Here is a 14613-nt window from a genome sequence, read left to right on the forward strand (position 1 = left end):
CAGGTCAAGAGACCGCACTGACAGCAGTAAATTAAAAAAAAAATAATTATATGAATGTGTTATATTGGATCAGGGAAAATGATTTATAATTGGTTAGGGAGAAATAAAAAAATAAATAGAACACTACTGGTGAGTCTGTAATTGCATTGTGTTTACCTACTGCTAGTTCTCCTCTGTTTCTCCACTATTTTGCTACCAAGCAGAGTCCTACTTCCTTAAAACAGAGCTAAAGTTAAAAAAAAAACAACCAAATTCCTATATTCTGTCTTGGCAATCAAGCATTTCTTTTACACCCCCAATTCCAAAAAAGTTGGGACGCTGTGTAAAATCTAAATAAAAACCGAATGCAATGATTTGCAAATCTCATAAATCCAAATTTTTTTCACAATAGAAAACATATCAAATGTTTAAACTGAGAAAATTTACCATTTGAAAAATAAATAAGGTACTTTTGAAATTGATGGCAGTACGACATCTCAAAAAAGTTGGGACAGGGCAACAAAAACCTGGCAAAGTAAGTGGTACTAACAAGGGAGAGCTGGAAGAACATTTTGGAACTAATCAGGTTAATCAACCACAGGTCAGTAACATGATGGGGTATAAAAAGAGCATCTTAGAGGGTCAGAGTGTCTCAGAAGTAAAGATGGGCCGAGGTTCACCAATCTGTTAAAAGCTGTGTCTAAAGATTGTCGAGCAATTTCAGAATAATGTTTCTCAACATAAAATTGCACAGACTTTAAATATATCATCATTAGTACATAATATCATCAAAAGATTCAGAGAATCGGGAGAAATCTCTATGCGCAGGGGACAAGGCCGAAATGCAATACTGGATACCCGTTATGTTTGGCCCTAGACGGCACTGCATTAAAAACAGGCATGATTCTGTGATGGACATCACTTCATGGGCTCAGAAATACTTCTACAAATCACTGTCTGTGAACATAGTTTGCGGTGCCATCCAAGAATACTAGCTAAAGCTCTGACACGCAAAGAAGAAGCCACATCTGAACACCACCTAGAAATGCCGCTGTCTTCTCTGGGCCAAAAGTCATTTAAAATGGTCGGTCACAAAGTGGAAAACTTGTATTAGGAGGTCGGGGTGGGGGGCTTAAAAAGACTGTCATTTGCTCTGAATGGGCAAGGTGACAATGCCTTTTAAAGAGTGTGCATGCCATTCTGGTTGCCTTCCTGTCAACCAACAGCATCCTAAGGGATCACACTTTTAAGGCTGCAGAGGGTTTATGGGGCAAGAATCCCTGTCCACTGTGATAGGAGTGTATAGTTTATAGTTTGATATTCTATGAATACTACTTTGGGGTAAATAACAATATTCTTAGTCAATATTATACTTAGATTGGACGTGTTCTAGGGTTGGAACAATGTCTAGTCTATGCTTAATGACCACTGATCAGCACTGGGAACAAGCTTCAGTGCTAAGTAGCACATATTGGACCTCATACCCCAGTTTGCTGCACTTAGTGTCGTCAGGCGACGCTTGTTTATAACCAGTCTTAATTTATATACTCTAGTACAGTGGTGCTCAACCTGTGTAACCTCAGGACCCACATTTGTTCTTGGTCATTAAGTCATGACCCAAGTTGCACTGCAATGCAACGTACGGCATTGCGGTACTGCACATTCCAGTGTGGGCTATTGAACTGTGAGTGGGAGGCGTGTTTGGGGTGCCATTCAAATGAATGGCAATGCAACACACCTCCCAATCAGAACCGGACTGTGCGATTAACGCACTGTACTAGTGTGAACGGGCCCTCAAAAACACTGACAAACACACACAACCACAGACACAATCTCACACTCACAGCCATTCTCAACCACAGATACACACTCGAAAAATGTTTTTATTTTTTTTAGGTCCGCCCAGCTCCCTACCTTATGATAAGAACTGGAGTGGATCCTCAGCCCGTGGTCCAGTGTGGGCTGCTGTGCTGTGATGGAGCTCCATCCATATGTGCATTGCTTATACAGCTCTCTTGCGCGCTCTGTAGAGGTGCCGGGAGCCAGAATGTGACGTCACGCTGGTCCAGACACCTCTACAGGATGAAATTGCAAAACAATACCGGCGCCTTCAAATCCAAAAAGAGCCCAGCAGTAAAAATACAGCAAACACGGTGGAGGCAGCTCTCACAGATTAGATGGAACACCAATGTTTGGTTCTGATGAAGGGGGCGTGCCCCAGAAACGCGTTAACCATTTATCAATACAGGGATCGAGGTTACTGGTGTTTTACATCGCTCCAGATTCTCCCTGCCAGGGGTTCCGTCCTCTCACCTTATTCTACTGGTTTTTATTCTACCGAACTGTTGTAAGTACAGCCTTAGAGCTGCGTGTTTTTACTATTAAATACAATTTTTACCTCTACAGGACATGTGAGGGAGCTGTAAGCTATGCACATATGGATGGAGCTTCCTCATGGCCACAGCTCCATCCCATCCCACCTCAAGCTGACACTCGGCACCGAACAGCATATTTTGAATGGCTGCTTGGCATGAGATCTGACAGTGCTGTGCAAGGAGGCTCACGACCCACCAGTTGAGAATCAAGGCTCTAGTACATAACATCATTAGCTCAAGCTCTGAGGAAGGGGAAGGCTTTTTTCCCAAAACAAGTTGGCTTAATCCAATGTTTTTTACCAATAAATGTTTCAAAAATGTTTTGAAGTGATACAAACATTTGTACTAGGTGCTCCTCACAACGCATCCAAGAATTGATCATCTGTTGAGCGATTAGTTTATCCTGATTAGAGTTGTAGCAGCCTAAGACCAGAACAAGATCCACATACACCATATATTCCCTGCGGATCTGCATCCTAGAAGGAAAACATACTCCACTTTATATCCATTAGAACCATTTCCACTTTCATCAATCCAGCGCTATTATACATACATCTGACTTCCATATATCACTGAGTCATTTATAATAACTGCTGCTGCTGCTGTTCCCCCACAGACACCCATTTAATATACACCCACGGTCAAAATGACAGCTAGAATCTATAAAAATAGGTTCCATTATTGATGGCTGTGTGGAAATACCAGCAGTCCTTGTGATACATGAGACCCATCCCATACAGGCACTGAAAGGGTTAAGTGCCTCAGCCACCACACACAAATATACATAAGTTAATATATTGATCCTGGTTGAAATATGTGAAACTGCATATCAATCCTATAGTAAAAATGATGACGGACGTGGGTTAATTGCCTCACCATTGCTTTGATATCCCCTGTTACGCATATAGGAGTTTGGTTTAATGGAAAATGCATTATCCATTTACCTTGTTGCGTAAAACAAAACAAAAAAATCACTATTCATAAACTTTGGCATGCTCTGGATAAATTACTGTATGTGGGAGTAGCAGTTTATCTCTATGATAATGGAGCTGAACTGTTCTTACACTTGACTAGACATGTGCATTCATTCTGGTCTGAATGAAAATCGGCATTTTCGGACATTTGGATGCGTCCGAATGAAACAAATAACGAAACTGAACGTATCCTAATTTTAATGAAAATGTTGATGAGGCCCCCCCACATTTCCTGATCTGCCAGGCTGCTGCTTGGATCAAGGGTCTGGTAAGGGATTTTGATTTTGGGGTGGACCCCACGCATTTTTTTTTGGCATGGGGTTGAATTTTTTTCACATAAATTGAAGAGATCCAAATTCCAATTATCGAACGCATCTGAATTTCAGAAAACAAAAAAGAAATCCGAATAGAAGCGAAACGAAAAAGAAACAACATTTTCAGCCGTGCACAAGCCTACAGTTTGAGTATTTTTCTTTCAGCTGATGATGGGTAGGTCAGACATGTACTGGTACTTGTATTGCTCATATTGCCCGAATTCAGTAAAACACATCTTCACAACTTCAGTGCCTCAACAAGATATGTCAGGCAATGCACTCTCTGGTAAGTGCATGATTACAGTCTGGTAGGAAAGCTTCTTTCTTTGAGAACAGGGGGACAGGGCAACTATGGGGTCTATTTATAACCGGTTCACAGAGCCAATCAAAATCTTTCTGAATGTTCATTCTGTGTGAATGGACACAAGAATGAACGTTCTAAGATAAACAGTATTTGCTGTTCAGGTCGAATGTATGCAATAGAATATTGCAATATGGCCACTAGATGGAGCTGAGCTGATATACTTATTTCCTATGCTCTCCAGCTCCATCTCGTGGCCCTTTTGCAGTATTACATTACATACATCTCATAGAGAGCTTTTATGTAAATGTGGCATGGTCATGGCCGACCAAAACTCATTGATGCACATGGCCCATGTAGTCTGATCGAATAGAAGAGCTACTGTAGCTCAAATTGCTGAAAAGGTTAGTGCTGGTTCAGATAGAAAGCTGTCTGAACACACAGTGCATCACAGGGTGCCCATGTTGACTCGTGTCCACCACAAAAAGCACCTACAATGGGCACGTGAGTATCAGAACTGGAGCACGGAGCAATAAAAGAAGGTGGCCTGGTTGATGAATGATGTTTTCTTTTACATCATGTGGATGGAGGGTGCGTGTGTGTCGCTTACTTGTGGAAGAGATGGAACCAGGATGCACTATGGGAAGAAGGCAAGCTGGCGGAGGCAGTGTGATGTTTTGGACAATGTTCCGCTGGGAAACCTTGGGTCCTGCCATTCTTATGGATGTTACTTTGACTCGTATCACCTACCTAAACATCGTTGCTGACCAAGTACACCCCTTCATGGAAATGGTATTCCCTGATGGCAGTGGCCTCTTCAAACAGGATAATGCTCCCTGCAACACTGCGCAAATGGTTCAAGAATGGTTTGAGGAACACAGCAAGCAGTTCAAGGTGTTGAGTTGGTTTTCAAATTCTTCAGATCTCAATCCAATGGAGCATCTGTGGGATGCGCTGGAAAAACCAGTCTGATCCATTGAGGCCCCACCTTACAACTTACAGTACTTCAAGGATCTGCAATTTACAGCTTGGTGCCAGATACTACAGCATACCATCAGAGGTCTAGTGGAGTCCATGCGTCAATGGATCAAGGCTGTTTTTGCTGCAAAAGGGGGACCTACACAATATTAAGCAGGTGGTCATAATATTATGGCTGATCAGTGTGTGTGTGTATTTCCTTTTTTTCCCCCCCAGGCTTTTTACTCCTTTTATTTTTACCTGCCTTTCCTCCCAGTAACACACATAATGTCCAGTGGTGTATTTAACTCTTGTGCTGCCCTAGGCAAGGCAGCAACGCCTCCCCCCACAGGACACCCCCATCCCCCCTCCCCGGCTTACGGACTCACCGTGAATCAACGCCGTCTGCACGCAATCAACGCCACCCGCCGTCTGTACGCGCCGTCACGCCGTCCACTCTCCAGGCCGACGGTCCGCGTCATCCCATCCGAGTAGTATCACCCGGGGTGCCGCTCTCTGCGAATCTGCCGCTCCAGGCAAGCGCCTTGTTTGCCTCGCGGCAGATACGCCCCTGATAATGTCCTAGAGTGACAACAACATCCACGCACTGCACTACATCTATATACATTCAGCATTGTCATCCTAGGCTGCTCATCTCCCTCACATAAGGGGTAGTAGTTCACAAAAGATAGCTAGGAAAACGGATAACACTGAGATTTCAGTTTAGTGCACGGGAAGTTATAAGGACCCAGGATTTTTTTAACAAGGTCAACAGGTCTATTTCTGTATATGAAGAAAATGTACTTAGCCTGAAAAAAAGGAAGCTAATGCTTTACGGACAACATTTACGGACTGGTAAACTGCAACATATTACATTTGTATGCTTGGGTTTAGATATCCTTTAAGATCCCTGTCAGTTTTGTGTTATGTCTATGTTCACTCAAGGACATTTTCCTTCACTTCCTGTCCCAGAGACACAGCAGGAAGTCTCTCCAAAGTTGGACAGTTGTCATCAGAACAGATATCCCCCTAGAAGATTTCCTCTCACCACCTATTCCTTTGGCAACTCAAATTGCTTTTTGTACCAGAGGCAATGGTCACCAGGACCAATAATATTCTAACTAACCTTTTCACACCTCATCCCCCAAAAAGTTTGGCTTTACATATAAAATATATTAATTATCTGTATTAATAAATACATAGCTGCATTAACAGCTGTTTTTTTATATGTATCTGGATTATAGCTTTTCAAGGAATCCACCAAGGGCTGAATGACCACATACTCCACTTCTTCTGAATGATAACCAGCCCTCCACCCCAGGCCCCCTGGCCAATGGTAGTTACATTAATGGTTATCATTGAAATTGTATGCCTTTGTCTGAACCAGCAATGAATCTCCTGCTTACAGTGGAATTCACCCATTTTGTACTAATTACCTAAGAAAGTTACATATTGATTTTGGATAAAATAACAGAAAATGGATGCACAGAGTTTGTTTTAGTGGGTGCATTTGTATTATGGTTATGTGGTGATAAGATAGAGGCATATATCCACATCTTGTGTATTATTAACCTAGAGAGGACAATTACCACCTTAATCTCCAGGTTAATAGGAAAATTACAAAATATTACATCAAAGTGTACATTTGCATGTCAGTGTGCACCCAAAAAATATTTCCCAGTCATCACGTTAGATAAGGGTGAGGAACTCAAATGGAAAAAAAGCATTTATGACTGTGTTGTACCTGATGTTACAAACTCAGAACTGAATACTGTGCCAAATGTGTCAGTTATTAGTTTCCTTATTGAATTACTGGAATTTATTTGTGTCTTTTACAAAGTTTGCTTGTTTTCCCTCACTTCCTGTTTTGTGTGACACCCATCACGTGAAGGGAAATCCCCCCAATGTGAACAAAGATGGTTATAAAAATCTGATCGATTGCCCAATGGACTAAAAACAGGATTTTTGTACTTAGTGTAAAATCTGTTTCTTGGCGTTAAAGTGACACTAAACTCAGGAGTTAAATCTTAAAAATACATGGACTTGCTTCTGGAGGGTGGCTACTTTTGTTCCCCATGGTCCCTGTGTGTGTTGTAAAGTAGCTAATGCACCAACCTCGGTCCTGTGATGGACTACAATCTTATTACAAATTAGTAAACTAAACGTAAGATTGTAGTCCATCACGGGAGTGAGCTTTGGGTGGTGGTTACTTTACAACACACACGGGGACCATGGGGAACAAAAGTAGCCACCCTCCAGAAGGAAGGACAGTGTCAGCACCAAGTCAGAGATGATTTGAGGATCTACAGCCGAGTGATACACAAATAAGATACATTTTTGTTCATAATTAAGGTACTTATTTTTAAGATTTAACTCCTGAGTTTAGTGTCACTTTAATTAATGGACACAGGATCAGAAGTAATGCAGAGACATTTGAGTCATACTGTTGCCTTCAGAAGGAACTGGATGCTGAAAATCAAAAAAAGCCATTGGCCATCCAGGAATAAACCATTCCACTCTGATGTTTCAGTTTTGTAGAAAAGAAGATTTAAAAGTTGGGCCCAAACACAGACGGACCTGTGTCCCACAAATGGACTGCTAGAAACAGATTTATGGTTAGTACTAAAATCCTGTTTTCTTTATGGTTCATTAAGGAACACAGGATGAGAAATTATCTAGAGACAATTGGGATGCCCATAAGCAGTACAACTGACTGGTGGGCAACACAGAAATGCTAACATGCCCACAGAACAACAAACAAAACTGGGGGCCGTCTGCAGTTCAAAGAGCTGTCTGTAGGACCTTACATGCAAAGCTTGCGTCAATTTATCCCAGAATATCCACCTGGTACAAATTAGAGAATTTATGAACGAGACGCCAGGTGGCGGCTTAGCAAATCTGATAGACAGCTGCCTGATGCCAAAAGGCCCAAGAAGCACTTACTGATGTGCATAAGCCCACAGGCTTTTATGATGACCTGTGGGAGCCACAGAGAAATGGTGGGACAAGAGGCAGGTTGTCTCTTATGGGGACCCTCAGGAATGACAAAAAGGGAGTCAGTCTGTCTTATAGAAATTGTAGCTCTATGACAAACATGAACAGCTGTAATTACATCCAAACAATGTTGAGATATATTGTTGGAATGTATTGAGGTCCGACAAAGGGACAGAAGTACAATGTCCCAGTTAAGGTAAAAGGAAGAAACTGCCTTAGGGAAAAAGGAGGCTCTGGACCTCAAGACAACCTCCTCTTTGTGTAGAATAAGAAAGGGTTCTTTACAAGGCAAGGTCGCTAACTCAGAAACACACCTTGCAGAGTTGATAGCAATCAGAAAGACAACCATGTGGTTGAGAGCTGACAGAATAATATCACTGATGGGTTCAAAGGGCGATCTTTGAAGAGCCAATAGAGCCAGATTGATATCCTACGGAGTCACTGGAGGTTGTACAGGTGGGACTATATCAGCGACACCTACTACAATGGCTTTTACCAAGGAATGAAAGGCAAGTGGTCTTGCAAGTGCTGGGTTTTACCCCTTGATTGTACTCTGTGCTGAATGCAGATTTAGACCAGTTTGAAGAAGGCTCAGAATCCTTCACCAGAGTTTTTCCTAGGATGAAATTTTTTCATCTTGCACCAAGTAAAATATACTTTTCATGTGTAATCGTAGACCTTGCGTAATATGGACATCCTAGCTTTTAAAAACATAGGTAGCAACTAGCAAATAAAAAATGCCACTATCTCTTGGTTTTTGGCCTTCTAGAGCCAAGACATCAAAGCCAGTAACTGTGAAGTGGAGGGGTTTACCAGTCCCTGGGACAGAATATCCAAATAATTTGGAACAGCCCATGGGGTGTCTGCCAAAAGTTTGATGTGGTCGAAGTACCACATCCACCTAGGCAAGCTCAGTGTGGTAAGAATCACCAAATTGCCCTCCATCTTGATCCTGCGGAGAAGACGAGGAAGGATTTCAGAGGTGGAAAGACGTAGTTCAGGCTGCACTGATCCCACAGAGTCAACAGCACTTCCACTGTGGGATCTCTGCATCTGCTTGTCTTGCTTGTTGTTGAATCTGGAAGCCAAGAGGTCCAAATCTAATGTCTTACATAAGTGTCGAAGTTCCTGAAACACCTCTGAGTGAAGAAACCATTCCATGCAATAAAGCTGAACTCTGGGTATCTCTAAGGTATCTCTAAGGTTGCAGCTTGCAATAGGCCCCTGCCCACAACCCCACAACAAAAGGGTTAACCAGCATTCACCTTTAACCCAAAGACAGTACTTTTCATGATAGGGGGCCCTCTAATTGTTCAGTTCAGCAGCTATCAGACTGTGTGTTAGATTGTGCAGTCTTCACAGATATGCAGTAATTTATAGGATCTGCCATAGGCATTTCACAGAAAGGGTGCACAATATTTATACAACTGTATGTAGATTACTTCCTGTCTCTGTGTACATCCTTCTTCAGCATACCAGCTTCCTATTCGCACTGTAAGTTATGTCATAGCTATCTCTTTAGCTTTCTCTAATCTGTTTAGTTTGGCAATGCTTTGCACTTTTATTGCCTGAAAGAATGTCATTTGTTGATGGTTGCAAGGAATTCTTATTAAAGAAAAGCCATGATGGTCATCTTTAAAATAAAATGGTTTGGTGACAATTTCATTTTAAATTTTTTAACCACTTCGCTCCTGGAGCAATTGTTTTACATTTTTCACACACATAATGAAATTGGAATTGTTGGCTTGATACTGCTTACAACCCCAGTCAACTATATATTTTCTGAAAGCAGAAGCCCTGTTGTTTTTTAAAAATTGATAGTTTTAGCAATTTGTACGTTGCGCGATATATGGGTAAATGTTTATCAAATCAATATTTTTAGGAAAAAATACACTAAAAGAAATTGTAGTGCACACAAACACGATATAATACCCAATGTGTCTCTAAAATATAAAAGCTGAAGTTGCTTTGGGTAAATAGATACCAAACATTCTGTGCATCATTCAGGACCCGCCTACCAGGGGAAGATGAGGAGGACATTTGTCGTCATGTGAGTAGCCCAAAAACCAAAGGAAAATGTATGTAAACCAAAACGTTGGTAAAATAAAGGATTGTTTTCGAATTGTGTATACCGACACCTCAGGTTTCATTTGTCCAAAGGCAGGTGGTGCACTGAAGAAAGTGAATGATAATATGAAGTCTATTTACTGAAACAATTTCTAGTTGTGGTAGAAATTGTGTTTAGGGCATTTTTTTAATAAACACATTTTATTACCCGGGTTTTTTAAATAATATGGGGCACTGGAAGGAAATTTTAGCTTCACCCAGTCTACGTGGATATCTTGTAAAAGAAGATTCAATTAAGATTAGGTATCTATCGGGTTCCCCACCCTTTTTTTTCATGTATTTATTTTAGTTCAGATAGTCTCTTTGTTTGTTTCTTTTTCTCTTGTTCTTTTTTTTTTCTTCTTCTTCCTATTCTTTTTCTCTTAAAGTGGACAAAGTATGTGGAAGTTCCTGAATTAGGGGCAACGGGATTCATTAGAGCTATCCTCCCCCCCCCTTTCTTTTTTTTGTATTTGTTTAGTTTTTGGTGTATGTGGGATTGGGCTTTGGAACCACGAGGGGAGTTGTTATGACTAGGATCAATAAATAATGAGAGATTTTGAAGAGTAGTGATATGAAGAATTATAACGTTTGTAATGAAGTATCTATTGCATACGGTTTTTTATGTAAAGGATTGTATGATTGATTGATTGATTTTAATAAATAAAACGTTGTTACAAAAAACACACATTTTATTTTAAATGGATAATCAGAGAATCATTTTAGGGTTAACTAAATGTCTTCTTTCGGTTGTTTAGTTGCTATGCCACTTGATGTCTGTCAGTTTTCAAACAGGTGGCATAGTAGGCAGACAACCTGGGGGTGGAGTGCCTGGAGCATCTTTGGAACACTGTTTGGTCGTGATTAATGGGCTATAAATTCTTTGGCTTCAAAATCATGGATCAAGTATGCAACTGCATGGTCATGAAAGAATGAGCCCGCACAGTCTTGTCTTATGTCATCCTTACCCAATTTGGTGGAATTTGTTTTATCTTTTATTTGTGCTAAAACGCAAAGGGTTCGATAATTTGCAGCTTTGCATACTGTACATATTTTTAAAAGGCAGCTTTACATTTAAGGTTTATGTCAGGGCGAAATAAAAAAAAAATATATATACTGTATATATGTAGTACATCTCTACAATACATTCAAATATCCCCATGTTTTAGACCTTAAATGCTGGAAGTGCAAAAAAATATCTGTTAATTTGCCAGAAATCCTAAGAAGTGTTATCAGTTTTGCCTGCTGGACTACAGCACTTTGCCTATCTCACTCTTCTCTATTCCATTTTCCAAGCAAACCAGTGCTACTGGATTGACTGCAAAAAGCCTGTCTACTCTTTTCCTGCACACAGTGAAAGAGTTCTTGGGAGATGTAGTTCTGGGGCTGTGCCTAGAGCATTCGTTACTGAATTATCAGAAGCTGTTCCTACAAGAATTTTAAATGTCTGGTGACTTAGAATTGAGCTCATCTGAACACAGAAGCTACATGGGCCTTCCACCCACTCAGTTGTGGGTCGGGGCTTGTGCTAAAGTAATTGATCTTATATGGCCATGTAACCATATGAGGCCAATGATGTAATTGCATCCTGCTCCTTTGCTTACGTTTTTTTAATGTCAGGAATTTATTCATGCCAACTTGTAAAGGTAATAAAATGGTCCAGTTTAACGGGTCCTAGAGTCAGGGCAACAGAAATACTATATAACTGCATAGTTAATAATGTGTTGGGGCACATACATACCACCACCATCCCTATCATCCACTGTTAGCATATTGTCTGCTCTGAAAGTACACATCTCGCCTGTCTCATACAGTGGTAGACATGTACCGTTCTTGAATCTATTTCAACAAGAAAAGACAGCTTTGGCCACTGTGACCTGTGGCAAGCATCTACTAATAAACACACCACAACTTTCTTCCCCTTTCTTCTACTCTTGCAATATAAAACAGAATTACTTCTATGGGGAAAATGTATCGATCCGTAATCATTTTATAAACATTTTCATTTAAACGTTTTTCTTCCCATAAGAGATAATGGTGCATTTGGCAGCAACGTTTCTGTAGTGTATCCTTACCATAAATAAATACATCTTTGCATTCAAATATTATAAATAGACACAAGTAATAAACAAGACAAGATGAGAAGATTAAGACAACAGATTTATAATTAATCATTGTGGCTTTCCAAAAATGTTTAGTAAAATATTCATCAGTAAAGCTGATCCAAGACAACATAACCGACTTGAGCAGCTTTTAATGTTTGTAATTAGAATTTGTTAGCTTCTGTTGCGCTCAGGATATGAAAACATTATCTAGAAGCAGTCAACGCTGCCAAGAAAGTACATTGTGGTTTGTCTGTATCATTTTTGGTTTTCAAAAGATCAACGCTGCAGTAAATAAGGCCTGGTTCACACCAGCCAGAGTGTATTCCAGCCTGGATCGCATTACGACCGGCTCACTTTGGTTTGGGGCGGGAGGGGGCATGTTGGTGCATTGAAGTCAATGGCACAGTAGCCACGCCCCCCCCCCCCCCCCCCCCCGCCCCCCCAGGCCCCAGAGCGATCGCCTGCACCCTTTTCGATCTGGTGTAGTCAGAAAAAGTAGTTCATGCAGCATTTTTTTCTGACTGCACCAGACCGGAGCGCAGGCACTGATGTGCCATGTTTTCGGTGCGGGCGGTCGCAATGCGGCCGGTGGGCGTGACTGCGGTGCTATTGACTTCAATGAACCGCCATGCCCCCAAAACAAAGTAAGCCTGCTGGAATGTGATCCAGTGCATTCTGGCACCAATCGGGCCGGAACGCACTGTGGCTGGTGTGAACTAGACCTAAGCGTATTGTCGCAGCTGAATAAGTGCGATAAAATGCTTCACAGAAAAAATCCCATTCATTCTTATGGACCCTGTTCACACCTGAATGTTTTGTCGCAATAAGAAAATGTCTGTTGATGAAAATAGTACATGAGCTTCTTTTTGGCAGATTACAGCTCAATTTTTCCTCATAGAGTTAATAGAAAACGCTAGCAATTGGTTTTGCGCGTTTTTGCACACGTTTTGCACACGTTTTACCACCTAGGTGTGAATCAGGCGTAATATGCTTTAATTATGCTACATCGATAGTGATGAGTGAATCTGTCTTGGTTCCATTAACCAAGACAGATTAAGAATGAGAACCTTCACAGACATTTCCCCGAAAACAAGTATGCAGATCCGGAGTTCTGACTTTGCCTTGAGTTTCTAATCTGCATACCGTATATACTCGAGTATAAGCCGTCCCGAATATAAGCCAAGGTACCTAATTTTACCCAAAAAAACTGGGAAAAAGTATTGACCCGAATATAAGCCGAGGGTGGGAAATGAGGCAGCTACTGGTAGATAGATACCAATAAAATTACATTAATATTTATTTAAAAGAAAAATAACCTAGCTCTGTAAGTGGAAAAGGGGGTACAGGGCTACATATCATGTACTACGGATCATTTAACCCATTCATATTAGCAGAGGATAATTGTAAATCTATTGTTCAGTGCATTCTATATGTAGTATATAGTACATGTACATATAGAGTGCCTGCAACAATACATTTACAATGATCCTCTGCTAACATGAATGGGTTAAATGATCCATAGTACAGGGCTACATACAGATCATTTAAGCTCTGAGCGGGGTCATCTGGCAGTCTCCGGCCACCTAAATTAGGACCCGGAGACTGCCAGATGACCCCGCTCGGAGCGCCGCACACCGGAGCAGCAGTGACGCGACGCTCGGCGAGGTAAGTAAGATGACACATGGCACTGACTCGAGTATAAGCCGAGGGGGGCACTTTTCACCCAAAAAAATGGGCTGAAAATCTCGGCTTATACTCGAGTATATACGGTACTTGTCATAGGTCCATGATTCGGAAAGTATTGAACCTATAGACAGTCAAGCATGTAGCATTTTCAGAAGGATCTCAGCATTGGCAGCCTTTTTATAGGTATAGCCTTTGTACAGGTTTCTTTTAAAACCACAGAAATGTCTAATAACAAGGGGTAGATATTAACATGACAATAAAAGAACAGCCTTTGTTACACCAAGACAAAGCAGCCCATTAACCGGCTGTACAGGAAAACTGATAAAGTGTATAGATATCATAGCTACTGAATTGCATGGTTTATAGATCATTATGTCACAGTGTCCCTGTGTATTAAGTAATTGTTACATGAGCCAATTATTCCAGTTGACTCTGTGTTACTTACATAATGGCATTATGTCACTTTGGACCTGATCTATCCAATATCTCTCCAGTATTTCTTTTTTTTTCAAATTCTTTATTGATGAACAACATAAAAGAATTTCCATACAGTAAGGGCGGGTTACCGCCCGTATCATAGTATAACTGTAATCAGAACCTCCCTCATACATAGGGGGCAGACATGACACTCATAAAGTGGGGATGTTCACAACATATTAATCCAGATCCATAAATGCTTCATCATAACTTTTTAGCTCGTCACATATACAGCGCGATGTAAACATCAGCAATATCACCATTAGCCACCACTTCATATTAACTCGTCAACTGTCATTTTGTTGCAGCAAAGTAGGTATTCGTGGTGGGGGGGGGGGGGGGGGT

The sequence above is a fragment of the Nanorana parkeri genome, unplaced genomic scaffold (assembly GCF_000935625.1).
Source record: "Nanorana parkeri isolate BGI_ZX_2015 unplaced genomic scaffold, ASM93562v1 scaffold109, whole genome shotgun sequence".
Classification (NCBI taxonomy): domain Eukaryota; kingdom Metazoa; phylum Chordata; class Amphibia; order Anura; family Dicroglossidae; genus Nanorana; species Nanorana parkeri.